This window comes from Dama dama, chromosome X (genome assembly GCF_033118175.1).
Source record: "Dama dama isolate Ldn47 chromosome X, ASM3311817v1, whole genome shotgun sequence".
In the NCBI taxonomy this organism is placed as follows: Eukaryota; Metazoa; Chordata; class Mammalia; order Artiodactyla; family Cervidae; genus Dama; species Dama dama.
Genome location: NC_083714.1, coordinates 24,864,365 through 24,882,384, shown reverse-complemented (window position 1 = coordinate 24,882,384; position 18,020 = coordinate 24,864,365). Strand labels below are relative to the sequence as shown.

The 18,020-nt window shown below is 39.7% G+C and overlaps 1 non-coding gene across 1 annotated transcript; it reads left to right on the top strand.

Moving 5' to 3' along the window:
• The first annotated feature begins 16,284 nt into the window (after window positions 1-16,284).
• On the top strand, window positions 16,285-16,355 carry TRNAC-GCA (transfer RNA cysteine (anticodon GCA)). Its single transcript has one exon. It is a non-coding gene; the product is annotated as a tRNA-Cys (tRNA).
• The last annotated feature ends 1,665 nt before the right edge of the window (window positions 16,356-18,020 follow it).

Here is an 18,020-nt window from a genome sequence, read left to right as displayed (position 1 = left end):
AGTTAAGTTCTCAAAACTTCATGTGGTGCATTTAAGGAACTTTGCAAAATATCTAGAACAGAGCAAGTCCTCAATAAAAGTTAAATATTATTATTGGTGCTTCCCTGATGGCTCAGACGGTAAAGAATATGCCTGTAATGTAGGACACCTGGGCTCAATCCCTGGGTCAGGAAATTTCCTAGAGAAGGGCATGGCTACCCACTGCAGTATTCTTGCCTGAAGAATTCCATGGACAGAGAAGCCCAGTGGGCTACAGTCCATGGGATCACAAAAAGTCAGACACAACTGAGGGACTAACACACACATTGCTTCCCTCCTGGCTCAGTGGTAAACAATCTGCCTGGAATGCAGGAGACATAAGAGACATGGGTTCAATCCCTGGGTCGGAAGATCCCCTGAAGAAGAATGTGGCAACCCACTTCAGTATTCTTCCCTGGGAAATCCCAAAGACAGAGGAGCCAGGTGGGCTACTGTCCATGGGGTCTCAAAAGACTCAAAGATGATTTAGCAACTAAACAACAACAACAAGCTTGGCTTGAAGAAGCCAAGAAAGATCGAACGCAAAAGGAGATAGGGGAGGCAGAGGATGAGAAGGTTAGATAGCACCACCCACCAAATGAACATGAATTTGAGCAAAGTATGGGAGATAATGGAGGACAGAGGAGCCTGGCATGCTGTAGTCTATGCGGTCACAAATTGTAGGGCATGACTTAGTGACTAAACAACAACAACATACTATTACTATCAATCAGTTCAGTTCAGTTCAGTCGCTCAGTCGTGTCTGACTCTTTGCGACCCCATGAATGGCAGCACGCCAGGCCTCCCTGTGCATTGCAAACTCCAGGAGTTTACTCAAACTCATGTCCATTGAGTCAGTGATGCCATCCAGCCATCTCATCCTCTGTCATCCCCTTTTCCTCCTGCCCCCAATCCCTCCCAGCATCAGGGTCTTTTCCAATGAGTCAACTCTTCACATGAGGTGGCCAAAGTATTGGAGTTTCAACTTCAGCATCAGTCCTTCCAATGAACACCCAGAACTGATCTCCTTTAGGATGGACCGGTTGGATCTCCTTGCAGTCCAAGGGACTCTCAAGAGTCTTCTCCAACACCACAGTTCAAAAGCATCAATTTTTCGGTGCTCAGCTTTCTTCACAGTCCAACTCTCACATCCATACATGACCACTGGAAAAACCATAGCCTTGACCAGATGGACCTTTCTTGGCAAAGTATTGTCTCTGCTTTTTAATATGCTATCTAGGTTGGTCATAACTTTCTCTCCAAGGAGTAAGCGTCTTTTAATTTCATGGCTGCAGTCACCATCTGCAGTGATTTTGGAGCCCAAAAAAATAAAGTCTGACACTGTTTCCACTGTCTCCCCATCTATTTCCCATGAGGTGATGGGACTGGATGCCATGATCTTAGTTTTCTGAATGTTAAGCTTTAAGCCAACTTTTTCACTCTCCTCTTTCACTTTCATCAAGAGGCTTTTCAGTTCCTCTTCACTCTCTGCCATAAGGGTGGTGTCATCTGCATATCTGAGATTATTGATATTTCTCCCGGCAATCTTGATTCCAGCTGTGCTTCATCCAGCCCAGCGTTTCTCATGATGTACTCTGCATATAATTTAAATAAGCAGGGTGACAATATACAGCCTTAACGTACTCCTTTTCCTATTTGGAACCAGTCTGTTGTTCCATTTCCAGTTCTAACTGTTGCTTCTTGACCTGCATACAGGTTTCTCAAGAGGCAGGTCAGGTGGTCTGGTATTACCATCTCTTTCAGAATTTTCCACAGTTTATTGTGATCCAAGTAATCAAAGGCTTTGGCGTACTCAATAAAGCAGAAATAGATGTTTTTCTGGAACTTTCTTGCTTTTTCGATGATCCAGCGGATATTGGCAATTTGATCTCTGGTCCCTCTGCCTTTTCTCATACTAGCTTGAACATCTGGAAGTTCTCGGTTCATGTATTGCTGAAGCCTGGCTTGGAGAATTTTGAGCATTACTTTACTAGCGTGTGAGATGAGTGCAATTGTGTGGTAGTTTGAGCATTCTTTGGGATTGCCTTTCTTAGGGATTGGAATGAAAACTGACCTTTTCCAGTCCTGTGGCCACTGCTGAGTTTTCCAAATCTGCTGGCATATTGAGTACAGCACTTTCACAGCATCATCTTTCAGGATTTGAAATAGCTCAACTGGAATTCCATCACCTCCACTAGCTTTGTTCGTAGTGATGCTTTCTAAGGCCCACTTGACTTCACATTCCAGAATGTCTGGCTCTAGGTGAGTGATCATACCACTGTGATTATCTGGCTCGGGAAGATCTTTTTTGTACAGTTCTTCTGTGTATTCTTGCCACCTCTTCTTAATATCTTCTGCTTCTGTTAGGTCCATACCATTTCTGTCCTTTATCAAACCCATCTTTGCATGAAATGTTCCCTTGATATCTCTAATTTTCTTGAAGAGATCTCTAGTCTTTCCCATTCTGTTGTTTTCCTCTATTTCTTTGCATTGATCGCTGAGGAAGGTTTTCTTATCTCTCCTGGCTATTCTTTGGAACTCTGCATTCAAATGGGAATATTGTTCCGTTTCTCCTTTGCTTTTCGCTTCTCTTCTTTTCACAGCTATTTGTAAGGCCTCCTCAGACAGCCATTTTGCCTTTTTGCATTTCTTTTCCATGGGGATGGTCTTGATCCTTGTCTCCTGTACAATGTCACAAACCTCCATCCATAGTTCATCAGGCTCTCTGTCTATCAGATCTAGTCCCTTAAATCTATTTCTCACTTCCACTGTATAGTCATAAGGGATTTGATTTAGGTCATACCTGAGAATGGTCTAGTGGTTTTCCCTGCTTTCTTCAGTTTAAGTCTGAATTTGGCAATAAGGAGTTCATGATCTTAGCCACAGTCAGCTCCTGGTCTTGTTTTTGCTGACTGTACAGAGCTTCTCCATCTTTGGCTGCAAAGAATATAATCAGTCTGATTTTGGTGTTGACCATCTGGTGATGTCCATGTGTAGAGTCTTCTCTTGTGTTGTTGGAAGAGGGTGTGTGCTATGACCAGTGCGTTCTCTTGGCAAAACTCTATTAGCCTTTGCCCTGCTTCATTCCATACTCCAAGGCCAAATTAGCCTGTTACACCAGGTGTTTCTTGACTTCCTACTTTGGCATTCCAGTCCCCTATAATGAAAAGGACATATTTTTTTGGGTGTTAGTTCTAAAAGGTCTTGTAGGTCTTCATAGAACCGTTCAACTTCAGCTTCTTCAGCATTACTGGTTGGGGCATAGACTTGGATTACCGTGATATTGAATGGTTTGCCTTGGAAACGAACTGAGATCATTCTGTCGTTTTTGAGATTGCATCAAAGTACTGCATTTCGGACTCTTTTGACCATGATGGCTACTCCATTTCTTCTAAGGGATTCTTGCCCACGGTAGTAGATATAATGGTCATCTGGGTTAAATTCACTGATTCCAGTCCATTTTAGTTCGCTGATTCCTAGAATGTCGACGTTCACTCTTGCTGTCTCCTGTTTGACCACTTCCAATTTGCCTTGATTCATGGACCTAACATTCCAGGTTCCTATGCAATATTGCTCTTTAAAGCATTGGACCTTGCTTCTATCACCAGTCCCATCCACAACTGGGTATTGTTTTTGCTTTGGCTCCATCCCTTCATTCTTTCTGGAGTTATTTCTCCATTGATCTCCAGTAGCATATTGGGCACCTACAGACCTAGGGAGTTCCTCTTTCAGTATCCTATCATTTTGCCTTCTCATACTGTTCATGGGGTTCTCAAGGCAAGAATACTGAAGTGGTTTGCCATTCCCTTCTCCAGTGGACCACATTCTGTCAGCCCTCTCCACCATGACCTGACCGTCTTGGGTGGTCCCACACGGCATGGCTTAGTTTCGTTGAGTTAGACACGACTGTGGTCCTGTGATCAGATGGGCTAGTTTTCTGTGATTATGGTTTTAGTGTGTCTGCCCTCTGATGCCCTCTCACAACACCTACCGTCTTACTTGGGTTTCTTACCTTGGACATGGGGTATCTCTTCACAGCTGCTCCAGCAAAGCGCAGCCACTGCTCCTTACCTTGGAGGGGTATCTTCTCACAGCTGCCCCTCCTGACCTTGAATGTGGAGTAGCTCCTCTCAGCCCTCCTGCGCCCGGCAAGGAATATAATTTCTTATGCTAAGAAATAATGCATTCCTAATTACAAAGTTCAGGAAATGAATGCTGTCTAAGCACAGATCCTTCTACAAAATACTATACAGCAGGGATTAGTAAAGTTTTCCTATAAAAAGCCATAGAGTTACCACATATACTAAGCTGTGCAGGCCATATAGTCTCTGTTTCAACTACTTGACTCTGCTGTTATAGCACAAAAATTGCCATAGAGAACACCTAACCAGATAAGTATGACTGTATACAATGAAATTTTATTCACAAAAACAGGTAATGGCCAGACTTGGCCCACAGACTGTAGTCTGCTGACTCAGTCAGTGCTAGACACTTAAGTAAACTATAAACTACTAGCACATATGGATAAATTCAGGCGTACTTTTGTTTCCTTCTGAATAGACTGTTTTGAAGAACACTGAATCTCTGCTTCCCTTAAAACAAACAGTCAACTCTGACTACAGAATTTACTGATTGCAGGTGGTCCTAAGATGGTGGAGGAGTAGGACAGGAGACCACTTTCTCCCCACAAATTCATCGAAGGATCATTTGAACACTGAGCAAATTCCACAAAACAACTTCTTAACACTGGCAGAGGGCACCAGGCACCCAGAAAGGCAGCCCACTGTCTTCAAAAGGAGATGTTTTATCATCGGTGCAGTATGGATGGAGAAGTCTTGAGGCTACTGTAAGAATAAGACTGAAAACCAGAGGCAGGAGACTTAAATCCAAAACTTGAGAATACCAGAAAACTCCTGACTCCAGGGAACATTAATCAACAAGAGCTCATCCAAAAGCCTCCACACCTACACTGAAACCAAGCTCCACCCAAGAGCCAACAAGTTCCAGAGCAAGACATACCATGCTAATTCTCCAACAATGCAGGAACATAGCCCTGAGCATTAATATACAGGTTGCCCAAAGTCACACCAAACCCATAGATGCCCCCAAACTCACTACTGGACACTACATTGCACTCCAGAGAGAAGACACCCAGCTCCACCCACCAGAACACCGATGCAAGCTTCCCTAACCAGGAAACCTTGACAAGCCTCACCTTGGAGGTATGATCAAACTCATCCAATCCCACCCACAGGGAGGAACCTCCACAATAAAGAGGAACCACAAACTGCCAGAATACAGAAAGGCCACCCCAAACACAGCAATCTAAATAAGATGAAAAGGCAGAGAAATATTCAGCAGGAAAAGGAACATGATAAATATCCCCCAAACCAAACAAAAGAGGATGAAATAGGGAGTCTGCCTGAAAAAGAATTCAGAATACTGATAGTAAAAATGATCCAAAATCTTGAAAACAAAATGGAGTTACAGATAAATAGTCTGGAGACAAGGATTGAGAAGATGCAAGAAATGTTTAACAAGAATCTAGTAGAAATAAAAAAGAGTCAATCAATAATGAATAATGCAATAACTGAGATCAAAAACACTCTGGAGGGAACCAACAGTAGAATAACTGAGGCAGAAGATAGGATAAGTGAGGTGGAAGATAGAATGGTGGAAATAAATGAAACAGAGAGAAAAAAAGAATTAAAAGAAATGAGGACAACTTCAGAGACCTCTGGGACAATGTCAAAAACCCCAACATTCAAATCTTAGGAGTCCCAGAAGAAGACAAAAAGAAATGCCATGAGAAAATACTTGAGGAGGTAATAGTTGAAAACTTTCCTAAAATGGGGAAGGAAATAGTCACTCAATTCCAAGAAACCCAGAGAGTATAAAACAGGATAAAACCAAGGCAAAACACCCCAAGACACATGTTAATCAAATTAACGAAGATCATACACAAAGAACAAGTATTAAAAGCAGCAAGGGAAAAACAACAAAAAACACACAAGAGGTTTCCCATAAGGATAACAGCTGATCTTTCAATAGAAACTCTTCAGGCCAGAAGGGAATGGCAGGACATGCTTAAAGTGATGAAAGAGAAAACCTATAACCCAGATTACTGTATCCACCAAGGATCTCATTCAAATATGAAGGAGAAATCAAAAGCTCTATAGACAAGCAAAAGCTGAGAGAATTCAGCACCACCAAACCAGCTCTTCAACAAATGTTAAAGGATCTTCTCTAGACAGGAAACACTGAAAAGGTTTATAAACTCGAACCCAAAACAACAAAGTAAATGGCAATGGGATCATACTTATCAATAGTTACCTTAAATGTAAATGGGTTGAATGCCCCAACCAAAAGACAAAGACTGGCTGAATGGATAAAAAAAAAAAACAAGACCCCTATATATGCTGTCTACAAGAGACTACCTCAAAACAAGGGACACATAAAGACTGAAAGTGAAGGGATGGAAAAAGATATTTCATGCAAATGGAGACCAAAAGAAAGCAGGAGTAGCAATACTCATATCAGATAAAATAGACTTTGAAATAAAGGCCATGAAAAGAGACAAAGAAGGACACTACATAATGATCAAAGGGTCAATCCAAGAAGATATAACAACTATAAATATATATGCACCCAACATAGGAGCATCACAATATGTAAGGCAAATGCTAACAAGTATGAAAGGGGAAATTAACAAAAACACAATAATAGTGGGAGACTTTAATACCCCACTCACACCTATGGATAGATCAACTAAACAGATAATTAGCAAGGAAACACAAACTTTAAATGATGCAATGGACCAGTTAGACCTAATTGATATCTATAGGACATTTCACCCCAAAACAATGAATTTCACCTTTTTCTTAAGTGCACACAGAACCTTCTCCAGGACAGATCACATCCGGGGCCATAAATCTAGGCTTGGTAAATTCAAAAAACTGAAATCATTCCAAATATCTTTTCTGATCACAACGTGGTAAGATTAGATGTCAACTACAGGAAAAAAACTATTAAAAATACAAACATATGGAGGCTAAACAACACGCTTCTGAATAATCAGCAAATCACAGAAGAAATCAAAAAAGAAGTCAAAATATGTATACAAACAAATGAAAATGAAAACACAACAACCAAAAACCTATGGGTCTCAGTAAAAGCAGTGGTAAGGGGAAGGTTCATAGCAATACAAGCTTACTTCAAGAAACAAGAGAAAAGTCAAATATCATGGACTCCATATCTTTGACAAAGGAGGCAAAAATACACAATGGAGAAAAGACAATCTCTTTAACAAGTGGTGCTGGGAAAACTGGTCAACCACTTGTAAAAGAATGAAACTAGAACACTTTCTAACACCATACACAAAAATAAACTCAAAATGGATTAAAGATCTAAATGTAAGACCAGAAACTATAAAACTCCTAGAGGAAAACATAGGCAAAACATTCTCTGACATAAATCACAGCAGGATCCTCTATGACCCACCTCCCAGAGTAATAGAAATAAAAGCAAAAATAAACAAATGGGACCTAATTAAACTTACCTTTTGCACAACAAAGGAAACTATAATAAGCAAGGTGAAAAGACAGCCTTCAGAATGGGAGAAAATAATAGCAAATGAAGCCACTGACAAATAATTAATCTCAAAAATATACAAGCAGCTCATGCAGCTCAATTCCAGAAAAATAAATCAAAAAATGGGCCAAAGAACTAAACAGACATTTCTCCAAAGAAGACATACATATGGCTAACAAACACATGAAAAGATGTTCAACATCACTCATTATCAGAGAAATGCAAATCAAAACCACAATGAGGTACCATCTCACGCCGGTCAGAATGGCTGCTATCAAAAAGTCTACAAACAATAAATGCTGGGAAGGTTGAGGAGAAAAGAGGGTTTCCTCTTACACTGTTGGTGGGAATGCAAACTAGTACAGCCACTATGGAGAACAGTGTGGAGATTCCTTAAAATATTGGAAACAGAACTGCCATACAACCCAGAAATCCCACTGCTGGGCATGCATACCAAGGAAACCAGAATTGAAAGAGATATGTGTACCCCAATTTTCATCACAGCACTGTTTCCAGGATATGGAAGCAACCTAGATGTCCATCAGCAGACGAATGGATAAGAAAGCTGTTGTACATATACACAATGGAATATTACTCAGCCATTAAAAAGAATGCTTTTGAATCAGTTCTAATGAGGTGGATGAAACTGGAACCTATTATACAGAGTGAAGTAAGTCAGAAAGAAAAACACCAAAACAGTATACTAATGCATATATATGGAATTTAGAAAGATAGTAACGATGACCCTATATGTGAGACAGCAAAAGAGACACAGATGTAAAGAACAGTCTTTTGGACTCTGTGGCAGAAGGCAAGGGTGGGATGATTTGAGAGGGTAGCATTGAAACGTGTATATTATCATATGTGAAGCAGATCACTGGTCCAGGTTCCATGCATGAGACAGGGTGCTCAGGGCTGGTGTACTGGGATGACCCTGGGGGATGGGATGGGGAGGGAGGTGGGAGGGGGGTTCTGGATGGGGAACACATGTGCGCCCATGGCTGATTCATGTCAGTGTATGGCAAAAACCACTACAATATTGCAAAGTAATTAGCCTCCAATTAAATAAATAATTTTAAAAAAGAATTTACTGATTGCTTTTTTCTTTGCTAAACAAGTTAACTGATGCTAATGCTTTACCAGATGTGCCCAAAGGGCCAAAAGAGAATTTTGAAACCTAAGTGTAGATACCCTTTGTGACATTTTAGTTGGTTCTTCCTATCAATTACAATAATGCTTTCTTCATTCACTATATTGCTATGAAAATTATCATCTACAAAATGCTTCAAGTTATAAGGGTTAAGTATCATTATATAGTTATACATCCAGAATTCCTTTATTAACTATGCAATTTTTCTCATTACACAGGTGAAATACAATAAATTTAATCTTAGTTATCTTTCATTCCATCAGTGAGTTCATATTTAATACAGTTTTGAGAACCAAAATGAAGACCTGAATTCCCCTACAATTTACAGGTTCTCAATTAAAGACTTGGCCTGCAATTACCAAACATAGCCACCAAAATATATGGCTCCAGCAAAGAAGGGGGCAACTGCCCACAGTTTCATTACAGGATTCCCCTTGGAATTTCCCTCTAAACCAGGTCTTAAACACTCTCCTTCACCCAACACACTCTACTCAGGTACTCTGTACTATATTTTTAATCACAAAATGTTTCACTGGCCCGATCTAATTGAATTACAATCAGAATCCCCACAGTATTTCTCAGAAATCCAGCACACCAAAAGTTACTTCACTTGCCATTTCTTATCAAGAAAACAGACAAGCCATACTGGTCACATCGCTGAGGCAAGACAGCCTCTCCTAGAATCTTGCTCTTCTTTCCTCCACATGTCCCTTAGCATTTATGACTGTAGTTTCAAATAAAAGTTCAAACCCCACTGCAGTCATTGAGGGACTGTCCAGAGTTTGTGTGTGTTGATCTGCTCCACCTTAAGCTGTTCAAGAGACAAAGACAAACTTATAAAAACACTTCAATTGGGGGTTTGTTTGCTTTATTATAAAATGGATTAATCACAGGATTTTTATAATAGCTTCATAAGCACAAGTTAACAATAGTTCAATGAACAAAAATTGATATTCACTAGTTAACTTCTTGGGAACATTTCTACTGCATTGATCACACTGTATCTGGAATGCAGATACTTCATACATTGTACAAAAAAAAATAGACTGGTTAGGACTGGGAAGTCTCTGAGTATTCTCATGGTATTTCCTACAGCAGGCCTTGACTTCTTAGTGAAATCATTTTAATTTTTGTTTAAAGTATGAAAGGGTATTTAACTTTAAGTGGTCGTTGAACTTTTGTAAAGTAGACTTTGCAACCCTAGAGAGAAATACTGTCATACAAGTGTGGGGATTTTCTCTTGTCTATTGACAAAGGACAATGATTTTCTTTAACACTAAAGTGTGCATGTGTATCCTGTTCCTATTATGCAATAATGTCTACAACAACAACAATCTCCCTTTTAGGAAGCCTCTATGAACAGTCTGTATTCAATGACCTGAATGTGCAAGATAGTCAGTCAAATAAAGGACAGTAACTTCAACACTCAAGTTGTTCCTGACACCAAAATGGAGTCTTAAGCCTTAATATGATCATCAAGCAGCAAAGAAAACAGCATGAGGAACACCTTTTGGTTTCAGACCACTGTTGTTCTATTTCCTTACTATATGACCTTAGAAAATGTACTTAAGCTCTTAAGTACAGATTCTTTTCTCTTAATTCTAGATTCCTCATCTGTATAATCAGGATAAGATACATCACCCATAGTAATCATTCAAACATTTTGGAAATAATTTTAACCAAAAGAGGGGGGAAAAAAAAACAAATTTACAAGTAATCCCGAAAAAAAAACCCACTAATGAGAACCTTCCATGCTTTCCTCCTTCCCACACCCCAACATTCCAGTTAATAGAGGTTCCCTTATCACAGGTGCAGGAAAGAGTGAAGTAGCTCAGAAGCAGCTGGCTTCTCTCAACTGACTCATAAAAAATGAAATACCACTCCCCGCAGCTATTATAACACCACCTCCCCTACTTTCCAAACCCCACTTTGCAACGAGTGATTAAAAAAAAAAAAAAGCGCACAATCATCTCTCCCCTTAAAGCAACTCTGTGTGAATTCTTCAGTTATCTCTCATGTATTCAGGAGAGGCTGGACCAATCAGATATTAGTTGGGCTCCAGGCGGCTTCTTCCCTGATCTGCCCTTGGCTTCCTTAGCTCCCAGACTAGATGGCAAGCAGGAAAACAAAAGGTGGGAACTCCAAGTAGAAAAACATGGACTATTGCTTAACAGATCCAATTAAAGGTTTATAGTTTGGATGAACCCTCAGTAAAATGGGATTTACTTTGAAAGATTAATTTCTCTTTATTATCCACGACTCATTAGTGTGGTTAGTAAAAAAAAAAAAATAATGATGCATCTAGTCCTCTTTTCTGATGTGAGTCTGGAGGGACATAATATTTAGCCATACATATTAGATAATAATAAAATATCCAACAGAAAACTGAGGGTTCAGAGGGAGGAGCTGGTTTGACTTCATATAAAACAGAATCTGCAATACAGTGAAGGCGCCTCGACCAACAAACTACTGTATAATTCTAAGAGTGATTTCTTAAATTATTTACAGTCTCAGTAGCTTCCAGTTTGATACACAGGATACCATCTCTTACTAAGCATTTCATCGAAGTGTTTGTTTATCTGTCATGAGATGCTAAAATTTGACAACTGATAAGTTGAGGGAATCTTTGATACTACACCAGAAGAGACAGCAGATGATACAGCATCTCTACCCTCAACTGTCTCAGCATTATCTTTACTTGTTTATTTATTTACTTTTGGCTCTGCTGGATCTCTGTTGCTGTGTGTGGGCTTTTCTTTAGTTATGGCAAGCAGGGGCCACTCTCTCTCTAGTTGTGGTGTTCGAGCACATGGAATCTTCCCAGACCAGGGATCAAACCCATGTCCCCTGCACTAGCAGGTGGACTCTCAGTCACTGTACCCATCAGGGACGTCCTCAGCATTATCTTGAAGAACATATTTTAAGAGCTTTTACTGAAGTTTGCTTTCCTCTCAGAAAAAGAGAGTTCTTCATTTAACAAAACTATGCTTTTCAAGATAGTGATGAGTCACTGCCCAAGTCTAAAGAAGCAAAACAGGAAAATATCTAGAAGTGATTATGGGCTATACACATCGAGGTCCACTCTGTGATTCTTTTTTTTTTTTTTTAATGTGTTTTTTTTTTTATTAGTTGGAGGTTAATTACTTCACAACATTTCAGTGGGTTATGTCATACATTGACATGAATCAGCCATAGATTTACACGTATTCCCCATCCCGATCCCCCCTCCCACCTCCCTCTCCACCCGATTCCTCTGGGTCTTCCCAGTGCACCAGGCCCGAGCACTTGTCTCATGCATCCCACCTGGGCTGGTGATCTGTTTCACCATAGATAGTATACATGCTGTGATTCTTAAAAGTTCAAATTCTGTTCCATTTTCTGTTCCTTTACAATCTGTCACTTTATAATCCTATCTCCCTCCATTTTAAATAGTTGCTCAGGGAAAATACTGGGACAACAAAAGCTCAGTTAACCAGCCAAGAGAGTAAGATAGATGCTCTCCCTTCTCCAGGTATGAGGGGGGATGTGGGGTTTTAGTGCTCTAACAGGTCTAAAGATTAAGTCTCTTGGGTTTTCCAGGGTAAGACAGAAGGCAAAGGGTAGAACACACAAGAGAGACCACCTGAAAGGACAGCATTAGCCACTGACCACAGAAAAGAGCTTTTTATTCAGTAGTGAGCTAAAGCTCAAATTAAGACAGATCTAAGAATTAAAAATAACTCAATAAATGGTGTAAGGGTGTACAGAGGGACAATTTTCTCCTAGAACTAAATGTTAAAGACTTGAAGGAGTACAGTTAATAATAAATAAGGAAAGTTAACTATGAAGGTTTCCCAGATAACTCTTTCTCAGAAAGTCTGATTTCCCCAAGAATATCGTTATCATTGTAAAACACTCATAAGGAAATTTGCTTCATTAATTAAGAACAAACAAGTTTATAAGGGAAGATTTTCATGATAAGCCAAAATCTGCTTTCCCTGTAACTCCTATATATTAGTTCTAGCTCAGCTCTTCAGTTCAAAAGAGAGCAACCTAGCCCCACTTCCTGCTGATAATCATCTGATGATCAAATATTTGAAGAGAGTTATCTCCATAAGTCTTCTCTCTGTAGGTGAGACAACCTTTATTCTGTCAACTTTTTTGTTATGACATAGTGTGCAGAGATCATATGTTAGACATTTTGATTATGCTCCATAGTTCAGTTCAGTTGCTCAGTCATGTCGGACTCTTTGCAACCCCATGGACTGCAGTATGCCAAGCTTCCTTGTCCATCACCAACTCCCAGAGCTTACTCAAACTCACATCCTTTGAGTCGGTGATGCCATCCAACCATCTTGTCCTCTGTTGTCCGCTTCTCCTCTTGCCTTCAATCTTTCCCAGCATCAGGGTCTTTTCGAATGAGTCAGTTCTTTGCATTAGGTGGCTAAAGTATTGAAGTTTCAGCTTCAGCATCAGTCCTTCCAATGAATATTCAGGACTGATCTCCTTTAGGATGGACTGGTGGGATCTCCTTGCAGTCCAAGGGACTCTTAAGAGTCTTCTCCAGCACCACAGTTCAAAAGCATCAGTTCTTCAGCACTCAGCTTTCTTTATAGTCCAACTCTCACATAAGGACTTCTTAAAAAATTAAGGTTCATGTCATTTAAGAGTTTCTTATATTAAATTAACATTAATATATTAATATTAATTAACTTTAATATAGTAATATTGAGTTTATTGTGTTAATTTCAATAAACTCATATTAAGAGTTTCTTATATTAATATAATTCATATATTAATATGTTTCTTATATAACTCTTATTATGTAAGAGTATCTTATATAGTTTCTTATATCAATAATAGGTTCTTATATTAATATCAATTTTTATATTAATAATAATATTGTATTAATATAAGTATTATATTAAAACTTATATTAAAGTATTTTAGCTTTAAAAATGCAAGTAGACATTTTGATTTCTGCCTCAAGACTTATGAATCATATGACCTGTAACTCTCTTTCACTACCTGGTGGCAGAGACTGCTTGAGAATTACATTATTGGTTATGAAAGAATAAATGAAATGTTAAAACAATATAAACTACAGTCTCAGGGTGATAGCTTTCTGACATCACCCAACTTTCTCATCATAAATCAATGGCCTAAATTTCCATTACTAACAACCTGCTAGTTTTCAAACTTATTTTAAAAGCCAAGACAACCTTTTCTTCAAATAGAGGAAATATAATGTAGTAGTTAAGTACAGCCTGGCCTCAAACCCCAGTCCTACCACATACTAGGTGTTTAGCCTTGAGCAAATTACATTAATTTGTCTGTGCTTTTAGCTTCTGTAAAATGAGGGTAATGTCAACTTCTGAGGCTGATAATATGTAGTGTTGAGAACAATGTATGGCAAAAGTCTTTTATCCATCTTCTAATTTAGTGTTTCTAATACTCCATTGGTGGGCTTTTAAGGTGGCTCACTGTTAAAGAATCCACCTGCCAAACAGGAGATGCAGGTTTAATCCCTGGGTCAGGAAGATCCCATAGAGAAGGAAATGGCAACCCACTCCAGTATTCTTGCCTGGAAAATACCATGGATGGAGGAAACTGGCAGGCTACAGTTCATGGGGTTGCAAAAGAGTTGGACATGACTTAGTAACTAAACAACAACAACAGGTACTATGTAAGTGTTTGCTATTGTAATCCTAAGAAAATTTTACCAGGAAGCTAAATGGAATGCAAAATGATATAAAAGTGCAAAAAAGATATGACGCCCTGCTTAATTTGAATACAACATGCTACAGCCCTATGGAAACAGTGAGAGACTTTATTTTCTTGGGCTCAAAAATCACTGCAGATGGTGACTGCAGCCATGAAATTAAAAGATGCTTGCTCCTTGGAAGAAAAGCTGTGACAAACCTATACAGCATATTAAAAAGCAGAGATATCACTTTACTGACAAAGGTCCATATAGTCAAAGCTATGAGAGTGCTGACTCATTAGAAAAGACCTTGATGCTGGGAAAGATTGAAGGTAGAAGGAGAAGGGGATGACAGAGAGTGAGATGGTTGGATAGCATCAGTGACTCAATGGACATGAGTTTGAGCAAGCTTCAAAGATGGTGAAGGACAGGGAAGCCTGGTATGCTGCAGTCCACGGGGTCACAAAGAGTTGGACATGACTGAGGGACTGAACAACAAATAGTCCTAATTATACCAAAACCCACTCCACCCCTTATTCCAGTCAGGTTCATAGCATCAAAACTTGAAATCGACACTAAATTATTTTAGTTCTTGGAGTTAAAGAACAGAGTCATCAGAAAGTCTAAGTTAAAAGTAAATTATCTACTAATACTCCAGAATGAGTTATCTTGGAAGTTATTAGTCACCTTGGAATGTAGTAAAGCCCTCTGAAAACAAAGCACAGAATAAGTTTTTTTGTTTTTCAGTAAGTGAGAAAGGAACAATATATTTGAATCATGGTCAATCAGCCAAAGAGGAGATATGGAGAGAAAGTACTGTGACGAAATAATGTTATGGCTGACAATGGAGATAGCTAACTATCACTGAGGGTTTACAACGTGAGAGTTGGACCATAAAGGGGGCTCAGCACTGAAAAATTGATGTGCTGCTGGGGAAGACTCTTGAGAGTCCCTTGGACTGCAAGGAGATCAAACCATTCAATTCGAGAGGAAATCAACCCTGAATGTTCATTGGAAGGACTGATGCTGAAGCTCCAATACTTTGTCCACCTGATGTGAAGAGTTGACTCATTGGAAAAGACCCTGATGCTGGGAAAGATTGAAGGCAAAATGAGAAGGGTGGGCAGCAGAGGATGAGATGGTTAGATAGCATCACCAGTCAGACAAAACTTAGTGACAACAGCAGCAGCAATAACAATGTGTTAAGTCAAAGTACTTTATAGGTTAATTTTTCAAGCCTCAGAACAAATTTATGGGAGAGGGGCTGTTAACATCCCTTATCAGCCCAGTTTTACACATGCAGATAACTGTCACAGAGAGGTTAAATAACTGGCCCAAAGTTGTACAGCTAGTAATGGCTGAGTTGAAATTCAAACCCTAGACATTCCTAGACACACATCAGCCCAGTATCAGTGAATGTCCTAAAGGAATGCAAGGCAAGAGGAGACACAAATCACTGAGAAAACTCAGTCACTCTCTGTATCACCTTGATTCTTGTACAGCAAAATCATCATAAGACTGTGAACTCTGGAGCCAGACAGATCTATGTTAAAATTCTTGTTTTCATCCCTTACGAGCTGTGTGCTTATGAGCAAGATACTGAGTATCTTGAAGCCCCAACATTATTCAATGTTGTCTTGAGGAGTAAAAATCATGTGTGCATATCACCTAGCACTCTTGCACACAGCAGGCTTTCGGCAAATGACATCACTTTTGTCAATGCTCTTTGTGTTTTCAAAACACAGTATTTGTAACTTTTGCCCCTCAACTCAGTGCCAAAATTGACATCATTCCTATAGCACAGAAAGGACACAGAGAAAGTAATTTACACAGAACTGGGCCTTTCCAGGTGGCTCAGTGGTAAAGAATCTGCCTGCAATGCAGAAGACCCAGGTTCAATCCCTGGGTTGGGAAGATCCCCTGGAGAAGGGAATGGCTACCCAATCCAGTATTCTTGCCTGGAGAATCCCATGGACAAAGGAGCCTGGTGGGCTATACAGTCTATGGGGTCACAAAAAGTCAGACACAGCTGAGCATGCACACACAACAGTTAAGTCAACAACCCATGGCAGGAACTCAAATCGAAAATTTCCTAGTGTCCAGCCCAGTCATTTGCAACTTTCAGCTTCCTCTGGCAACTTCGTAAGTTTTTCTTCTTCCCAAATCTGTGTTTCTCATCCAAAGAAGAAAGTGAGCACTTGTAATCAAAGTCAGATGAAAATTAGACAGATTTCCTGAGTGACAGGATGATCCTCTTGCCTTTTCTGGGGAATATTGGTTCCTGCCAACCAACTGGCAGAGAAAAAGGTGACAGCAAGCCACATAAGTGCAAGTATCAGTGGGTGGAGAAATGTCAGAAACAAAGAAAGCTCTTTACAATATTAAATGCAAACTCATTTACTGGTGGCTGCAGATAAGATGGAAGAGTTTACCATCGACAGGGACTGTGACAGTGATGAATGAAACCATTCTGGAACTGTGAAGGAAAGTGGCCTCCGAGAAGGGGGACAGGCATTTAAGGAGGAGCATGAGGATGCTGTGGGTGGGGGGAACAGGAAGAGAATGAGAACTAGTTATGTGTGGGCCGAGGCATTTTCAGTGGCAGAACAAAAAATATAGAAATAATGCTGCTGGTACTTAAAAAGCCCAGGCAGGCATCAATTGCCACCCACTCGTAGTCCCCCACACTCTAAAATCAGGGAAGGTATAGCTTCAAAGGAAGAATGAGGGGGAAGGGAAAATGGGTAAGATACATTTTGACAAATGAAATTATATGGGGTCAGTTATCAAATCCACAAAGAAAGAAAAGGATCCCATGGTAAGGGCCAGTATAACAGCAGATGTAATCTGTGAATACACAAACAGCTATCCCTCAGCACTTAAGAGGGACTGTTATCGAAGGACTAGGGAAGTTTGGAAGTCCTTGTTCCAAGTTCTTTTCACTCCCTGTTTAAAAGATGACATGCTGCCAGAAATAAAGCAAGCCTGAGTCATAGTTTGGAATTGAAAGAAAGTGTTGAAAATGGAAGTTGAGTTATGGAAATGGGTTTGTTTCTCATAAATGAGAATAAAAAATTTTGGCTCACTGTAATTCTCTAAAAGCTACTGGGAAGACACAGAACTCTGCACACTTCATTTTTATTTTATTTATTAATTTTTTTAATTTATTTTTTTTAATTTTTTATTAGTTGGAGGCTAATTACTTTACAATATTGTAGTGGTTTTTGCCATACATTGACATGAATCAGCCATGGATTTACATGTGTTCCCCATCCTGATCCCCCCTCCCACCTCCCAAGTACTTGACTATTTTGGTGACTATAAGCATGTGTTTTAGGTTCATTCTCCCCTTTATCCCTTGATGAAGCTTTAGTATTTGTGTTTCTCAAGCAAAGCTCCATCATGTTGTCTGAAATCCTTCCATTCACTCTGCAAGTACTGAGTGTGCTCCTACCGAGTGGCACACATGGTGTCAGATGCTACCAGATTGGAGGGTGCAAAAAGAAATGTCAGACACAATTTAGAGATGAACTGCAAAACATCAACAGGTATGAGGCAAGTAAATCCCAATTCATGGAC